Genomic DNA, 17,657 nt, shown 5'->3' with positions numbered 1-17,657 from the left:
TTGTATGTTCTTCATTTTTTTTTTTTTTTTTGATGATTACCTGTCCCTGTGGTCCAAGGAAGTTGGTCAAAGTAAAAGAAAAGTGTGGCACACTTCACTTGTGGAAAAAAAGACATTGTGTTTAAAAGGTCGCAATGCTAAATACAGATATATTAAATGATTGAATCTGAAGGTAATCACTGTGATTTGTCATAATATTACATCACTTTTCCATTCCTGACAGCAGAAAGCTTACTAATGAGCTCTATTCTGTCTCAGTGTCATGGCCAACACTTAAAAGCACACATGGAACAGGAAATTCGACACTTGGAATTTTCATTTCTTGAAGTCTCTGATGGAATAGCTCGTCTTTTGTGACTACAGGGATTTTCCAAGAGTTTCAGTATCTTTTCCAGGCTTTTATGGGATGGATAAAACATTTAAAGTGGCCCCAAGCCAGCCTAATTCACCTCTCCTAAAGGAAGTGGATGAGGTCGAGATGCTGTTTACTACACTCCTGACTGTGCATGAAAAAAAAAAAAACTTTCTTCCCAAGCCAAGAGATCAAAGCTCTTTTAACAGACAATAAAAAAAAAATATTTGTATCATATGCAGCTCACTAATCTCCTAGTATCTCTTGTAATCTTAACACTGATGACAATGAAATACAATAGATCACTTAGGTAATTCAGAACATTATCCAAGAAAGCTCTGTGACTGGAAAGAAAGAAGGAAAGCACAAAAACAACAATAGAAGGGAATGTTTGTAATCTTACAACGGTAATTGAATATAAAAGAAGAACATCTTTAAACAGACAAATCAAATCAGAATCATGGACACCAGATATGTAGCCGCTTTCTTTCCATTGTAAAATCCCTTCTTTGCTTTGTTCTTTCATTAGTTCCCACTAATGATGGTCCCATTGGTGGAAAACTCTTCCAATGATGTAAAAAGGCCATTCAAACTCATTTTAACCTGAAATTGGCAGAACTAATGAAAATCTTTCTACTTGGCCTTGGTTTCCCCCGAGAGAGACACTTGACTGGAGCTTTGTATGCCTTTTAACACACCAAGATGTTTGTGAAATCATTATTATATAGGGATTTTCAATGAAATATAAGAGAAAACTAAGTTTCAATGTATATTACATATCCTGGTATTGTTCAGCAATTACTAAAACTGTACAAGACCACTTTTCTTACACTTTTTCCCCCTTAAAATTCAAAGGAAAAGTGACTCGTAAAGTAGTAAGATGAAAGCTTGTACAGCAGCGGACCACACAATGAGTTGCTCATGAAGATCCTGCAGATCCAGACAGCCTTTCCACCAGCACGGAGCAGTGCACCTCACACCTACGAGCTCTTTGAAGATGGGGTCACGGCAATTAGAAAATTAACAATGACAATTTGCACCCTTTAGTCTTTTAGCCAGTGAGTCTTACAGGCCTTCCAGCGTGTCTCTATAATGACCTTCATGAAGGTTTTGAAAAGCTTTAGTGCCAGCTAAACTGGAAAGAATACTTCATCACAGCGCTGAAGCCAGATCAAAACAACAAGTACCAGATTTTACCACAGACACTTTCAGGCAAAGTGAATTTCAAATAATCGTTTTTAAGCAGAAAAGTGTCCACCACAAGGAGGCAGCAGAAAGAGAATTTTTTTTACTAAAAATGACAGACTAATTAACTGGTGATGCTAAACTGTAAACAGCCCAATAAAACATTCTATGTCACATTAAAACGCATCTTAAAGGCAAATGTCTTATTCTGCCATTAAAACCCATGCAGACCATAGGTCTCTTTGAAAACACGGTATAACATTTCTTACTCTGACTGTGCATTCCTTTGGGGAAATTATAATAGAGCCAGTTCCTGAATGTCCCGCCGGACTGCCAATCATACGACAGTAGCTAGAGGCAAAGAGCTTGACAGAGACATCGAGCCCAAGTTACTGTCAACTTCAGAGATGTGATATGGAGCTGAACTCTGCGGTTCACCTTCCTCAACTGTAACTGTATCCAAAGGGACATTTTTAATAGTAGACCAGTTTAGCGAATAACCGCAGGTCAAGAGGGACTCTCTGTGAGTTTTTAATTGAACTGGGCAGGCCGGTTTTTGGGTAGGAAAATAGCAGCGACCATGCAAATGTATGAATCAATAAATGGATCAAATCTTTTTTTAGTTTTTGGCACAGTACATCTAAAATGTAATCTTTAACCTTAAATTTTTATCTTTTTAATCTTTCCATGAGCAGGGTACAAAGCAGAGCCTGAAACTCTGTCTTTAAACAAACAGTCAGTGAAAAGAACTGCTAAAAATGTATATTTTCAATAAATTAATTTGCATTTTTCATTCTTTATATATATATATATATATATATATATATATATATATATATATATATATATATATATATATATATATATATATATATATATATATATATATTATATATTATTTGTAAATTTTACAGTGAAACTAAATGTTATATTAAGGGTTTTCCAATTTAATAAAATAGAAATGTTAATTTACGTATGTAACTAAAACTAAAATAATTTATATACAGTACAGACCAAAAGTTTGGAAACATTACTATTTTTAATGTTTTTGAAAGAAGTTTCTTCTGCTCATCAAGCCTGCATTTATTTGATCAAAAATACAGAAAAAACAGTAATATTGTGAAATATTATTACAACTTAAAATAATAGTTTTCTATTTGAATTGCTTAAAAAATAACAATTTATTCCTGTGATGCAAAGCTGAATTTTCAGCATCATTACTCCAGCCTTCAGTGTCACATGTAACATCCAGTGTATCACATGATCATTTAGAAATCATTCTAATATTCTGATTTATTATGAGTGTTGGAAACAAGTTCTGCTGTCTAATATATTTGATGAATAAAAGGTTAAAAAGAACTGCATTTATAAAAAAAAAAAAAAAAATTCTAATAATATATATTCTAATAATATATTTTCTTTACTATCACTTTTTATCAATTTAACACATCCTTGCTGAATAAAAGTATTGATTTTATTTAAAAAAAGAAAGAAAAAAAATTACTGACCCCAAATTACTGACCAGTAGTGTATATTGTTTTTACAAAATATTTATATTTTAAAAACATAGCTTCTTTTTTTTTTTTTTTTTTTTATTCATCAAAGTATCTTTAAAAAGTATCGCATGTTCTGAAAAAATATTAAGCAGCAGAACTGTTTCCAACTTTGATAATGAATCATCATATTAGAATGATTTCTAAAGGATCATGTGATAATGATCCTAAAAATTCAGCTTTGCATCACAGAAATAAATGATAATTTAAAGTGCAAAAAATTTAAAAACAATTATTTTAAATTGTAATAATATATCACAATATTACATTTTTTTCTGTATTTTTGATCAAATAAATGCAGGCTTGATGAGCAGAAGAAACTTCTTTCAAAAACATTAAAAATAGTAATGTTTCCTAACTTTTGGTCTGTACTGTATATAAATTATTTTAGTTTTAGTTACATACGTAAATTAACATTTCTATTTTATTAAATTGGAAAACCCTTAATATAACATTTACTTTCACTGTAAAATTTACAAATAATAAAATTTTGATATAATAATTGTGGTTATTTATGAACATGCACTTTTTTTAATGCTTAAAAAAAAAAAAAACGGCAAAGCAAAGTTCAATGGAAAGCCATGGAAAGTGCCATAATGTCAAAAGGAGAAAGCCAGCAATTGACTAACTCTGTACTATGAACTTAATTTGCAGGAAATGTCAGTTTAATAATGAAAGCCAAAATAGTTTTGACTGAAAATCATACAGTGGTTTATAGTTTTAGGAACACATGACAGTTGTTAATCTCTTCTATTACCAGTTTATTACAAAGAAAACAGGTGAAAGATGATTCGGTCCACTGATTTTCCAAAATCAAATACCTTAAAAGAGGACAGATTTGTGGGATTATGCGTAAAAAATGTGTCCTCAACACGACCTCGTCATTCTCATTCAGTCTCACCTCATTTCAAAAGGATCTGAGCTTCATTATCTCTTTTCTTAAACTGGACGACACATCCACATTCCTATTGAAGCACTGCATTACCCAGTATTGATTCAGGAACTGCTCAGATAAACAAGTCAAGGTACACTGAAAGAAAGTCTAAGTAATAATGGTTTCCGCTGTGCGGTTACAAGGAGAATGATGTCTATAGTTTCTCATGTCTTAAACAGGTTTCCTCAGTGAAGAGTCTTTCTGGATCTCTCACTTTTTCCTTTTTTTCTTTTTTTTTTTGGTAGAAGAGCCTCGGGCGTAACCTACCACATTCACAGGAACGGGGTGAAGAAGATACAGGGAGCTTTGTTTCCATACCTGTGAATACTGCTCTATTTCAACAAGTCAGAGGCAGTGATTTCTCTGTTTGTACTTAACCTGGCGACAGATATGTTCCTAAACAATTATAGACCACAATGCTTCCTTCCACTGACAGATCTGTTGAAAATGGTGAAATATGTCATGATTACCCCAAGGCCCACATGCAGAAACCAAACATCCTCTGTTAACAAGAAAACCTCATTACAATTGTGACATACACAGAAAGGTCTAGCGAGGGATCAACCTGGGTCATGTATGTTATTTCCTTTAGCGACAAAACTGCATTTCAGTTTCTACATCCTTATTTTCCATCTCTACGCTCACCCATCGCCAAGTGCCTGCACCTTGTCTTGATGCATTAGGAACAAGCCTTACCACCTAAATATTTCACCTTTCCCTCAAACAAAAGACTGTCAGCATTTGTTTCAAAGCTGTCCAAACAAGAATGACCATGGAGTAAACAGCAATCATTTGTGGAAGAGTAAAGGTGAAAGTGTGAGGGAGTGTGAAATTGCTTAGCGGAAAACAAACCACCTTCCAACTGAGATCTCCTGCATTGCTTATACAAATGCAACATAAATCATAAATTTATGATTTGTGAAGGATCATGTGACACTGAAGACTGAAGTGATGATGCTGGAAATTCAGCTTTGCCATCACAGGAAGAAATTACATATTTTAAAATACATAAAAAAATAGAAAAGAGTGAATGACATGCAACAGAAATATAGGATTTGATTTATTGACCACGGTTGATACAACCTCGACAAGTTATCCGGTATGATTTGAATTCCAGAATTAAATTAGACTTTAAATCTAACAGGATATATGTGGTATAAACTTCTGGACACCACTGTATATTTAACATATATGGTGCGGTTTATGGTTTCCAGTGTAGGAAGGATAAAGCTCACTCAAAAGGTTGTGTTCATCAATGATACCACCAAGAAAATAAAAAGGAATTTAAAAAAGATTCAAGTCAGAGGTGAACCAGTTCAAACATTTCAACCCAACAAGGCTCATACTAAATCCTGAAAAACCCCTGAGCTCAAAACAAGATTACTGTTCAGTGGACATTCAATACCTGACAGTGGGTGGTCGTCTCAAATCTAAAACAAGTGTTCTGCCGTGGACAGGCTGCATGGGGCAGAACACGCCACCATGGCCTTTTACTGATTGAATGTTTACAAACCCATTTGGTCGCCCCTGGTAAGAATCAGCCTCTAATTTCTGATCTAATTTGTTTGTGAATGTTCTTGGTTGGAATGTTGTCTCACTATTAGAGTTTGCATGTATATGAAGGATCTTGAGCATATAAATTGCTCATGTAATCTGCCAAATCAATGCTAAATAAACAGATTCAGTAGGTTACAGTCTACGATATCACACGCCAGCATGCATCTGGAGCACTCAAGGCATTACATGGTAACGCCCAAACATTTAAGTCACATAAATGTCCAAGAATGTCCTAAAATCATTGAAAAGAGAAACTACCATAATCTCAAACAGAAACCTCAAATTTAGTAAATACAGAAACTAACCAACAACTTTTGTACAACATTATTAGTATACGTGTGCTAATCTTCCACAAAAATCAGTTTTAGAATTATTTTAGGGTCACTGTAGACTGTTTTCTGCACATTACAAGAGTGTGAAAACTTGCAAAATGTACTCACCTGCAGGTCATCCAAGATCTTCTGTTCAGATTTTGAGAAATTTAGTATTATATCACTTTCTCACCAGTGGATCCTCTGCAGTGAATGGGTTGCCATCAGAATGAGAGTCCAAACAGCTGATAAAAACATCACAATACAACAAGTAACCCATATTACTCTTATTCATCAAGTGAAAAGCTGTTTCTAGAAAACATTCATCATTAATGCATATTAACTTAAACTGTTGCTTCAACATGCAGCTAGTTCACTTCACAAGATGTTAGTTAATGGATTACAGTCATGTGGATTAATTGTGGATTATTATGATTTTTTTTATCAGCTGTTTGGACTCTCATTCTGACGGCACCCATTCACTGCAGAGGATCCACTCGTTAGCAACAGATGTCACTTAAAATTTCTTCAAAAAACGAACTCATCTATTACTTGGCTGGCTTGAGGGTGAGTACATTTTCAGCAAATTTGCATGTTTTGTTGAACTTTTTTTAGTCAATATTACATCGACCAGTGCTGACATATGCACAGTTACAAAGATTTCTCTATCTCTGTTTTTTTTATTTAATTTTTTTTAATCACACCAATTGAAGAACATTAGTGTAATAACTTACATATTTACATATTACTTACATATTACATACAAAAAAATGTATCATAACATTACTAGGACTGATATGTACTGTAGTTGTTCTGGAAACACTTGTAATTACACTCAAAGTACACTTGAGCCAAAGTAATGTTGGTTATTACACGGCTCTGTGGAATACTTGATTCTGATTGGTCATTTATGACATTCTGAGGTATGTTATCCCTCAGTAACAACCGGAAAAAGCTGATAACACAGGCTCATCCGAGAAACTTTTTTCGGTGCTATACTCTTGCTAGGAACAGTTTTTCTTCGTGGAAGCTTTGCGCTTGTTTAGCTAATAAAATAAAAGTGAAAGAGAAAGTGACATGACATTCAGCCAAGTATGGAGACCCATACTCAGAATTCGTGCTCTGCTTTTAACCCATCCGAAGTGCACACACACAGAGCAGTGAACACACACACACACACCCGGAGCAGTGGGCAGCCATTTGTGCTGCAGCGCCCAGGGAGCAGTTGGGGGTTCAGTGCCTTGCTCAAGGGCACCTAAGTAGTGGTATTGCAGGTGGAGAGAGAACTGTACATGCACTCCCCCCACCCACAATTCCTGCCAGCCCGGGACTCAAACTCACAACCTTTCGATTGGGAGTCCGACTCTCTAACCATTAGGCCACGACTTCCACGACTTCCCCATAATTAAATACTATTTAATTATGTCATCCTGGCTCTCTGGTTTCATACAAACGCAGCTGCTACCATTTAGCAACAACTGTTTTGTACACTATAATGGATTATAAGATAACTAACATATTGGCAAGATTTTAAAACAGTTTTGTCATAAATCAGTATCTTTTATTGCCATAATTATTTATGTGGTGAAATGTTGTGTAATACTGTAAGTGGTATGACTGTACCATTTCCCTTAAATGTCTGTCTAGTTTGAACTTGCCACTTGCTCGCAACTGCTTTATTCACTTTATTCACTTTATTCACTTTACTTTATGAACCCACTAAAGTGTTACTGTTATTCCAAATAAAGGCTGATTTTCAGGGGGTTTACCAAGCAATTTCAATGCATCATTAAAATTAAATATCAAGAATACCCAAGACATGCTGCCACAGTACAGATATTTTTAGTTTAACACTGTGGGACAATATCAAAAGAGAAGTGCTTTGGCCTGGAGATTTCAGCAGGGATCTTTCAAGACCAGACAAGAAAAAAAAGACAACTTTTTAGATTTTTCCTCCCACAGTGCATTTGTGCCAGCCGAAGTGAGGAAAACGTAAAAAACAATTTGACATGGAGAGAAGTGGAATATTTTGAAAATGAGAAATGACTACTGGAACGTAAATCTGACACTATGTATGGCCTAATACATTTGCACTGTCAAAGGCAGATGAGTATAAAACAAGACGCTGAGGTACACACCACCCTGACATCATTTTAGCAGGGGTTATTTTAAAGCGATTTAAGGATCTGATCCCTTTTTGTGGTCCCTCAATTATCTGGGCACTTTACCGACTCCTATAGAAACCTGCAGATACCCAAACCATCATTAATCTTCAGAAAATGTAACTCATTATTTGCTTCAAAAAAAATAAAATCTAAAAACTGCATCTAAAGGCTTCAGTGCCAGTAAAACTGTATTGTAAAACTACAGATGGGCTAAACCAGGTATCCAGTTTCAAAAACGAGTGGATCTGGGCAGGTAAGAGAGTCTCTTTCTCTTTTCTAAGAAGCAGCTAATCTCCTCTCAGGTGTAGATTCCTCAGCTGGATGCTTTGAGGAGAAGGAAGTGAGGGGCGGGTAAACTGCTGGGCTCTCACAGGAGGGATTAGAGGCTATATATCATTGTGACAAGCCTTTTCAGCGCCACCGGGCCCTGTGTGTGAAGGAGATCCTGTGACACTTCTTGTCACTCACTGGCCATGCACTGATAGGGCCAGAAATGACCTTTATCACACCGTCAGATCACCTTACTGACAATACGGCACAAATGTTAAATGGTTATTATAAAGGGCCCGTGTACTTTTGAGTTCATTCATTTTGTTTTTGTTTTTTTAAACATGAAAAAATGGGGAAAAAACATTTGTTGTATTTTTAAATGCTATGTTGGAAACCAAAATATAGAACCATACATATTTACATAACATATAACAGTGTGGTATATCTTATTATCCATTTTTACAGCATTTTGGTATCTTTGATCACTTTTGGTGAATTCTTTTCTATGTTTATAGTAGCCTCTATAGGTGCTCTTGCTTTCATTTCGTTCCCTCTAGCACTTCTGTATAGAACCAGACCTGGATACATTTAAATCCAAAAAAAGTATGTAATGAGTATTTCATACATGTTGTACAGTAGGTATGAAAAATGATCAAGATCATAAAAATATCGAAGGCAAAAGATTTCATACAGCAAACTACATCAGTAGTGCGAAAGGGACCTTATATGTCTCAGAGACGCTAAAAAGCTAGAAATTAAATGAAGCAGTTATATCCATAAAAAAAGCTTTATTTCATTTTTAAAATTTTTAATGAAATGTGAATTTTGAATAATGAAAATGAGTTTGTGTCTGCTTATTCTATTTATCAGAGTTTGAACCATTTTAGGAAAAAACGCATTTTCCGTATTTCATTTCTGGGTTAAAAAAAACGAAAAACAAATGGACGCAAAAGTACACGGACCATAAAGACTACCTAACGTTCAAATGTTTGGGATCAGTGTTTTCTTTAGAAATATATATATATATATATATATATATATATATATATATATATATATATATATATATATATATATATATATATATATATATATATTTTTTTTTTTTTTTTTAAATTTAGCAAGGACACATTAAATCTATCAAAAGTGACAGTAAATATATTTGTAATGTTACAAAAGATTATGTTTCATAATAAATAAAGGCCATTCGATTCTTTGAAGAATCCTGAAAAAAGTGTAATGGTTTCCACAAAAATATTCATTGGCAAAACTGTTTTCAACATTGATATTAATAAGAAATGCTTCAGGATCAAATCAGCATATTAGAAAATATAGGACATTGCTGAAAACACAGCTTTCACATCACTGGAATAAACTACAGTTTAAGTAAGGAATAACTGACAACAGGCAAGTGAATTATTAGAAAATAATGCACACCTGAGGTGGTGATGCGGCCAATATGCGACTCGAAGTGTGCATTATTTTCTAATAATTCAATGGCCTGGAGTAAATTTTTCCACTTAAACTACAATTTTAGACTTAAAAATCAATCAATCAATCAACCAATTGTTCTCTAATCTATCTATCTATCTATCTATCTATCTATCTATCTATCTATCTATCTATCTATCTATCTATCTATCTATCTATCTATCTATCTATCTATCTATCTATCTATCTATCTATCTATCTATCTATCTATCTAGTTTATTCATGTCATTACTTCATTACATTTACAGTACAAAGCTGCTGTGTGGCTGTTAGCGTCATGCTTGCCTCAGTCTGGATTTAATAAGGAAAACTTTGCATATTACAAACATACTGTGAAAAGACTGGAAGAAATTATTTGTTTAACAAGGCCTGTCATTGTTTACACACAACGAATCACGCAAACATCTCTTCACTATCTACGTGAAGGGCGATTAGCGAGAAACACTTAAATAACCTGGAGCTCCATAACATGGAGGTTCGGTCTCAAGCTGCACTGAAATGTGTTTAAAGACTGAAGTCAAATCCTGTCCTAAAAGCCATCTGTCACTGAACAAATGGAGCACAGGTATGTTTAGTTCTTGAAGCAGATTTGTAAAAAGTTCTTAAAAAAAATAAATGTTTAATGAAGACTGAATGTGTGTTTATGAGAAGATGTTCACCAATCCTTATCAGATGCAAGTTTTCTCAAAACAACAAACCCTCCACAAGTTAAGTGCTCCACATGTACAAACATCTGGCAAGGAAAAACAAATCCAAAGATTCTAATCAAACAATCCTGGAAGACTACAGCGATCAAATCGCCCACAAGTCATCATGAACTACCCTTAACTACACCATCTTTAGTGCAGACAAAAGAAATTACAATTTCTAATGTTATACATGTCAAAGTACAGTTTTTGAATACAATATTTTATTATGAAACCTATTTATGTTATCTATTTTAACAGTCATTTCATGCATTTATTTAAATATTTGTATTCCACCCTGCAAAAGCCACACTCTCTTTAACCCTTAGAATTAAACTATTTATTTTTCCTACCATGCCTTTAAGAAACATAACTTTATGTGAAATGCTTTAACAGTGCTTTACCTTAGGTGAAACTCAGATTAAAATGTCTGGCCAAAATCAGTATTTACAGTATTTTTCATAATGCATCAAGCTATTTCATCTTAAAAGATCAAGGAAAACTAAATTGCTTGTGATATAAGCCTTTTAAAGTTTCCCAGTGGTGATCATCAAAACCTGATTTTGACTCCATGAATGATGCCAGTGGAATAAATTTGGTATAGTATTAGGCAATGGAAAGTCTATATATTTAACCGCTGGCTCATCCAAAAACCCTCAGGCGTGACTAGCAGCAGAAAACGTCTGACGGTTTCACCAACGGTTGCACTTCATCTCAAAAAAGATCTGGATAAAATACCAAATTAGGAGGCATGACCTCTAATTGAAAAAACCTTATATCACATTCTGCATGAAGGTAGTTGGACGGCTCAGAATTCACAAAGCGAGTCTTGGCAGCTATTTTGTAAAGCATGAATAAGCGCATATGGGAGGAATTATCCTCATCATTACAGGACCTATGAGCGTAATTTATGCATGGTCTTTATCTGCACTTCCACTATCTCACAAAAATAACCATTGTATCATGACGAACACATATTACAGTCACTCCCCTCAGCTGTCTGAGCGTTTTTAATGGGGGCCGCAGCCAGACAGTGCAAATTAACACATCACTCTCCATGATTTTTTCCCACCAGAGCCACAATGACTTAATTCATTCTCAATAGGACACATGTTTTAGACAAGGTTCCTCTTGGATTTTCCTAGACCTTTTATCCAGGCTAGATCAGCCTCAGATAAAGCTTGTAAACAAAGCTATCATTTCAAATTTTGGGTGAACTATCTCTTTAACACATATAATGATATCTCATTGAGAAAATCACCTTGGTGTTTTCAATCTGAATTCCAGAACATTTCCCTGTATGACTTCAGAGGCCAGACTCCTGAAGGCTGCTAAATCGTCTGTCTTCTGGCTTTCCATGGACTGCTTTGTCATGTTCAGCTGTACCTGTCAACAAAATGATAAATAAAAAAAATAAAAAAAACATCTTCACTTATCTATAGCAAGGTTTCACAAACTGAGGGAACGGCAGGGAGTTCATAAGTTTAAGAAAAGCATAACGATGACAAAAGTAAAATTAAATATATCTTTAAAACGTAGCAAAATGATTAAATTTTGTATATTTCCTGGCATATAATTTTACCAGTAACTGACAATAGAGAAATCTGAACATGCCAATGTGCTGTTTAATTATTAAAATATTAACTTAAAATCTAAACTTAAACAACTAATAAAAGCATTTACTTAAAAAAAATATGATTTTTTTTTGTTTACCTGCATCTCATGTAACCATTAACTGACAGAGAAATGTGAACATATAGTTAAATACGGTAATAAAAAGATTAAATGCAGTATTTTGTTTACCTGCAACTTAAAAACTAAACTTAATTATTAAATGTGCAAAATAAATATTGCACATTCCTGATCAACAGGAATTAATAAACATTAAAATACTTATCCAATCATCAGCATTGACTCCATCAATCCACATAAAAATTGATAATAACATAATAACCTGCACTTATTTCAACAAAACATTCCCTATTCTTAAAAAAAACACTTAGAATATACAATAGAATACACTATATAGCTATGGGACAGACCTATTAATTTTAAGTACTCTTTTTAACAAACTGTTTGGACAGGTTGAGCTCCCATGCAAAACGTTAAGAACCAGCTCTTAGTGAAAAGTTTCCATTGCAACTGACCCAGCATTCACCGATCCGTTAAATGAATGCAATTTCTTTTTCCGTTCGCTTGCATCACCATTTCAAGAAGATGTGGCTTGTATGCATCCATACCAAATAAAACAGGCTGTGCTAATTTTGCAAACTGCTTGAAGAAAAACATATTTCTAACAGAGGTCATACCCCAGTAGAAATCGGGGAAATGCTGTTTACTTTTGACTAATAGCTTCATAACAAAGTATCTCTGCAAGTACAAAAAAGGTAACTGAAAGCCTGGACGGAAATGGAAAAGAGTCTTAAGTGGATCCAAATGTAATGTAAATGTAAAGAAAGTCAAGCATACCTCTGAATAGCTCTTTATAAAATAATCTTGAAGCACGGATTGAGGTTTTACTTGCAATCACACGCTCTCACAGTGTTTTTATGACATCTGTAGTGATGATTAGATAAAGCATCTGTGTAATCCAAACAACGAGTGAAACCAATAATGATGGAGAGTAGAGGTTATCTAACAGCCCTTCGGAGGGAATGTTTAAGGAAGCACATATGGATTCTGGGAAGGCTGGATTCCCACACTAGGGTGTGATCCCTATCGTCAGACCTCAAAACTGCAGTAGCAGATTTTACGCTTTTGAAACACATTTAAGAAATGATTCAAGGTGAGAGTGATGACATTCCCAGAGATTAAGACTAAGATGTTTTGAGGTACAAATGCTGGACAAGAACAACAAATCAAAACATCAAGGGTTTTTCCAAACAAGCAAATTTTAGTGTAAGATTAACCCCAGATACATCTTTATATATAATTGTCACTTTATTTAAACATTGGTTTATTTACCAATTATTTTTTATGGTATATATTTACAATTAACATTAATAATCAACATAATGCCACAAATACTAATAGTTCTGTGTTCACACTGAATGCTATGTTTGGTTAAAGTAACATCAAGGAACATATATAAAAAAATCTTTTAAACTAAACACTGAAAAGGTCAATGCGTGTAAACTTACCCATACAATAACTACTGGGTATAAACGAGCGTGGTCAGTGTCTTCAAAATGTTTCACCATATCCAGGACCCCCAAGAAGTTTGATCCAGTCATCTAAAAAAAGGACATAACATTAATGTTACACCAAACTAATAAGGGGGTGAAAATTTCTACAGTAAATTATGGCTGTATATCCTACTGAGAACAAGTATAATAAGACTTACCCAGACTTAATAGAACCTCTTATGGGGATTTATTAGAAATAATTTAACATTAATTTTTACAAAAAATTATAATAATAATTCAGCATATCAGAATTCAATTCAAGTTTATTATTATTATTATTATTGCAACAGAAAATTAAGTTTCTACAATATTTATAAGTAGCTTATAAGTGGTGAGTGGTGACTGTCAGTTTATGTGAATATGACGGGAATTTTCAAAAAAATGTACATAAGACAGTCAACCAGACGATGAACACTATTAACAGCAATTATTATATGATGCAATCACACTTAGCAATTTGTTAGTTCTGTAATGGTTTCTAAAGGATCATGTGACACTGAAGATTTGAGCTATGGCTGCTGAAAATTCAGTTTTGCCATTGCAAGAATAAAATCTAATTTTAAAACATATTAAAATAAGGCTGGTAATCCTTAATCATCTGTAATCTCCTCCTTTTCTTTCATCTTCCTCGAGTCGCAGGAACAGCTCGGGAGAACTGACCCCAGCCGGCACCTGGGGGAGCAGCAACGTCTGGAACCAACTATTAATTGTGATTGATTGTATCCAAAATAAAAGTTTTTGTTTACATAATATATGTGTGTGTGTTGTGTAAATTTATCATTATATATGATATATATCATTGTGTGTGTATATACACACACACATACAGTATATATTTAGAAAATATTTACATGTATTTAGATGTAAATATTTATATAAACAATTTATTATATAAATATATTTAATATATAAACATAATATATTTTTCTTAAATATATTCATGCATTTGTGTGTATTTATATATACACATAATACACATATACAGTACACAAAAACATTTGCTTTGGATTCAATTATCACTATTAATCATTGCAGCACTAATTATAATATAAAACCACTTTTTATTTTTTTATTTTTTGGGTCAAATAAACATAGCCTTTGTGAGTATGAGAGACTTCTTTCAAAAGCCCCAAATTTGTAACAGTAGTGTGCATACCAGAATGAATCCAAATTAAATTTAGGTTTTTTTTTTTTTTTGCAAAAAAGCCATCTGGCTATTAGTTAACATTATCAAATAGACTAGACTGACCTATTAATGTCAGCAAAAAGTAAAGGTGTTTCAGAGTGAGATTATGTTATTATATTTTGATGAATTATTACAAAAACAATTTGTTTTTATTTTAAATAAAGTGACAAATGAGTCATTCACAATAAGACCAGGAACATGCATTAAAAAGTCAAATGCTGGCTTGAACATGGAATTACTTGTGTATGCATGTATCGTTGACATACGATAAGTGAATGAAGTTTCTAGTTTTGGACAGGTACTCAGCATTACTCTCCTTTGCACATGGAATGACGTCTGTCTCCATTTGAGAAAAGAGCCCAAATTCAATAAAACAAGCAATCCCACCATCACGACAGACAAATTTTATTTATTAAGATCTAATGATTCATCCCTTTTTATAAAAGCAACACAACCACAGATGCTCTGCATATGAAATCATATTATAGCCCTCATATCAAATCGTATCCTGTCCCTGGCCTTGAAATAAACAGAAGTGTTTGGCTGGAAAACTGGAAATATTAAATGGTTATTGGAAACACATGCAACTACTATTCACTCTTGAAAGATAACCAACCATGGCTTTAGATGAAAACCAGCTCACTCCAAGCTGTGGATTTACAAGATCATTTTGAAATCTGAACCAGGTTGGGCTGTTAAGCCTACATGAGGATTTTTGAATGGTGGCGAAGCAAGAATAAGTGCTTCAAAATGACCAAAACCAAAAAACAAGCCACACACTTGGTCCTGATTAGACGTTACGGGTCATGCAAAAATTCTGGTAATGCTTTAATTTCCACAGATTTACAAACAAACGATTTGTAAACTATTCAAAAACAGAAATGTGTTTTTACCGGGCAAGGAGTTCATTTGTAACCGCAGTTACGTGTTGGGAATCATGTCAGCTCATGTTGTGGCTTAATCCGAGGTTGAAGTAGGAATACATTACAGTCAAGAGTTATGCAGTATCACTGAAATGCCAGGATTACATGTAGTCAATGGAATTTTATAGTCTCTGATGGAACTAAAGTGGATATTTTTCTGTATGAGATTTTCTTATGTAGCTTAAAATGATATATACACTACCTGCATGCTCTCGGTATTAAATTATCTTGAAATCCCACGGCTGAGGAATGTGAATATCACTATCGGTCATATACAACATACCACGTTCGAGATCTGCACCTTATGGTACACGGGGTTTAGACTCTAATCCCCCATTTCCAAGCAAAAAGTGTGCCCCTAGTGAACTTGAGGCTTGATGAAAATAGACGGCACCCCATTCCGGTTTCTTATCTGCAGCATACATGGGTGTAATTATTACATCTCGCTAAAAGGATCATCTTATCACTCTCTGTTATCCTTTATAACCAACAAAACGCAGCCAGAGCCAATCGTACCACCTGCATGCCTGGAATGGTCCCAACTTTGAGTTTCACTTCGCTGTAATGGAGACACTGTAATGGGGATTAGATTTACAAATGGCACTGGGACAAACTTGATTCCTCATCTGTAATCTCCTCCTTTTCTTTCATCTTCCTCGAGTCGCAGGAACAGCTCGGGAGAACTGACCCCAGCCGGCACCTGGGGGAGCAGCAACGTCTGGAACCAATCAGGCGTACGGTACGCTGGGTGCTCTCATGTTTGCAACATTATCAAGAGAAGGACATGTGCTTAATGAAGAACTTGGAACAGCTACAAAGGAGGATGGGCTTCCATTGCATGCATGGAGTCTGAATAAAACACGCCATATTTCCTTTTTTTTGTAGGTGCACTGGAAGATGGATCTCCTATAGCGAGAGCTACAATGTAAAGACATGTCTCGAGCTGGACTGGCTCCAAAAATCAGTGTGGAATAAATGGGAAAGTGGTCACACTTGAACAAGACACCTTATCCATTTCAAAAAGTACATCCAATGGTACGGCAAAGGTATCGTTCTCACCATCTGTTAGTCCTCATACAGTTGCAGGACAGGCGAGTCACAAGTTTGGTTTTTGGAGGGGGTGAGTAGGAAATTAAGAGTAAAGAGAGTTGACAGACAGACAGCTTAAAACATCTAAATACACAACACATATCTAAGCAAAGGCTATTTTAACTAAACTGTAAGACGAGGGATGTCATCTTAAACATACCATGTTCCGATTTTTCTGAATTGCTTTAGCCAACTCAGTGACTTCTGCTTCAGCTCCTGTGATGATACATGCTGACCTAAAAGGGGTCTCTGAAGAGAAAATGAAAATATTGAACCTTAGTTATTAGTACATTTAACCATATTCAGTGCAGTGTAACCCTGTTTGTGAACAAGTTTGAAGAAGCAACTCTAAGAGTGTGTAATAATAATAATAAAAAAATCCTGTGTGATCTTTCATGTGTACATTTTTCAAGAAAGATGGCATTTAGTAAATGAGTGCATGGAAACTTTACTAAAATCATGCACACATACAACTGAACCACCACACATTTATGGCAAAATGGAAGGTTTTGACCAATTCTTTGATTTCTTTCCAAACCAGAGAACTGGCCCTTTGCTGGGTCAACTCATACCTTACAGGCCAGAAAAAGTCATTTTTATAATTTCTCTTAAAAAGTTTGTTTGTATATAGAAAGACAACATGTAGACATTTTGAAATGGCAGTTAGCCTCTGTGGTCCACAATCTCTCTTTGTATATTTACATGCATGTTACTAACAGTTTGTTTTTGCCCAATGATCTGACTGTGGAAAAGTGTCTTTTTTGACTTGC

The 17,657-nt window shown here is 34.5% G+C and overlaps 1 long non-coding RNA gene across 1 annotated transcript; it reads right to left on the bottom strand.

Moving 5' to 3' along the window:
- Positions 1–11,788: 11,788 nt before the first annotated feature.
- Positions 11,789–17,138, bottom strand: LOC132123513 (uncharacterized). Its single transcript, XR_009426526.1, has 3 exons — positions 17,048–17,138; positions 13,645–13,737; positions 11,789–11,890 (listed from the first exon to the last, which is right to left on the bottom strand). It is a non-coding gene; the product is annotated as an uncharacterized LOC132123513 (long non-coding RNA).
- Positions 17,139–17,657: the final 519 nt, after the last annotated feature.

This window comes from Carassius carassius, chromosome 41 (genome assembly GCF_963082965.1).
Source record: "Carassius carassius chromosome 41, fCarCar2.1, whole genome shotgun sequence".
In the NCBI taxonomy this organism is placed as follows: Eukaryota; Metazoa; Chordata; class Actinopteri; order Cypriniformes; family Cyprinidae; genus Carassius; species Carassius carassius.
Note: the sequence above shows the minus strand (reverse complement) of the source record. Positions and strands in the feature narration are given on the sequence as shown.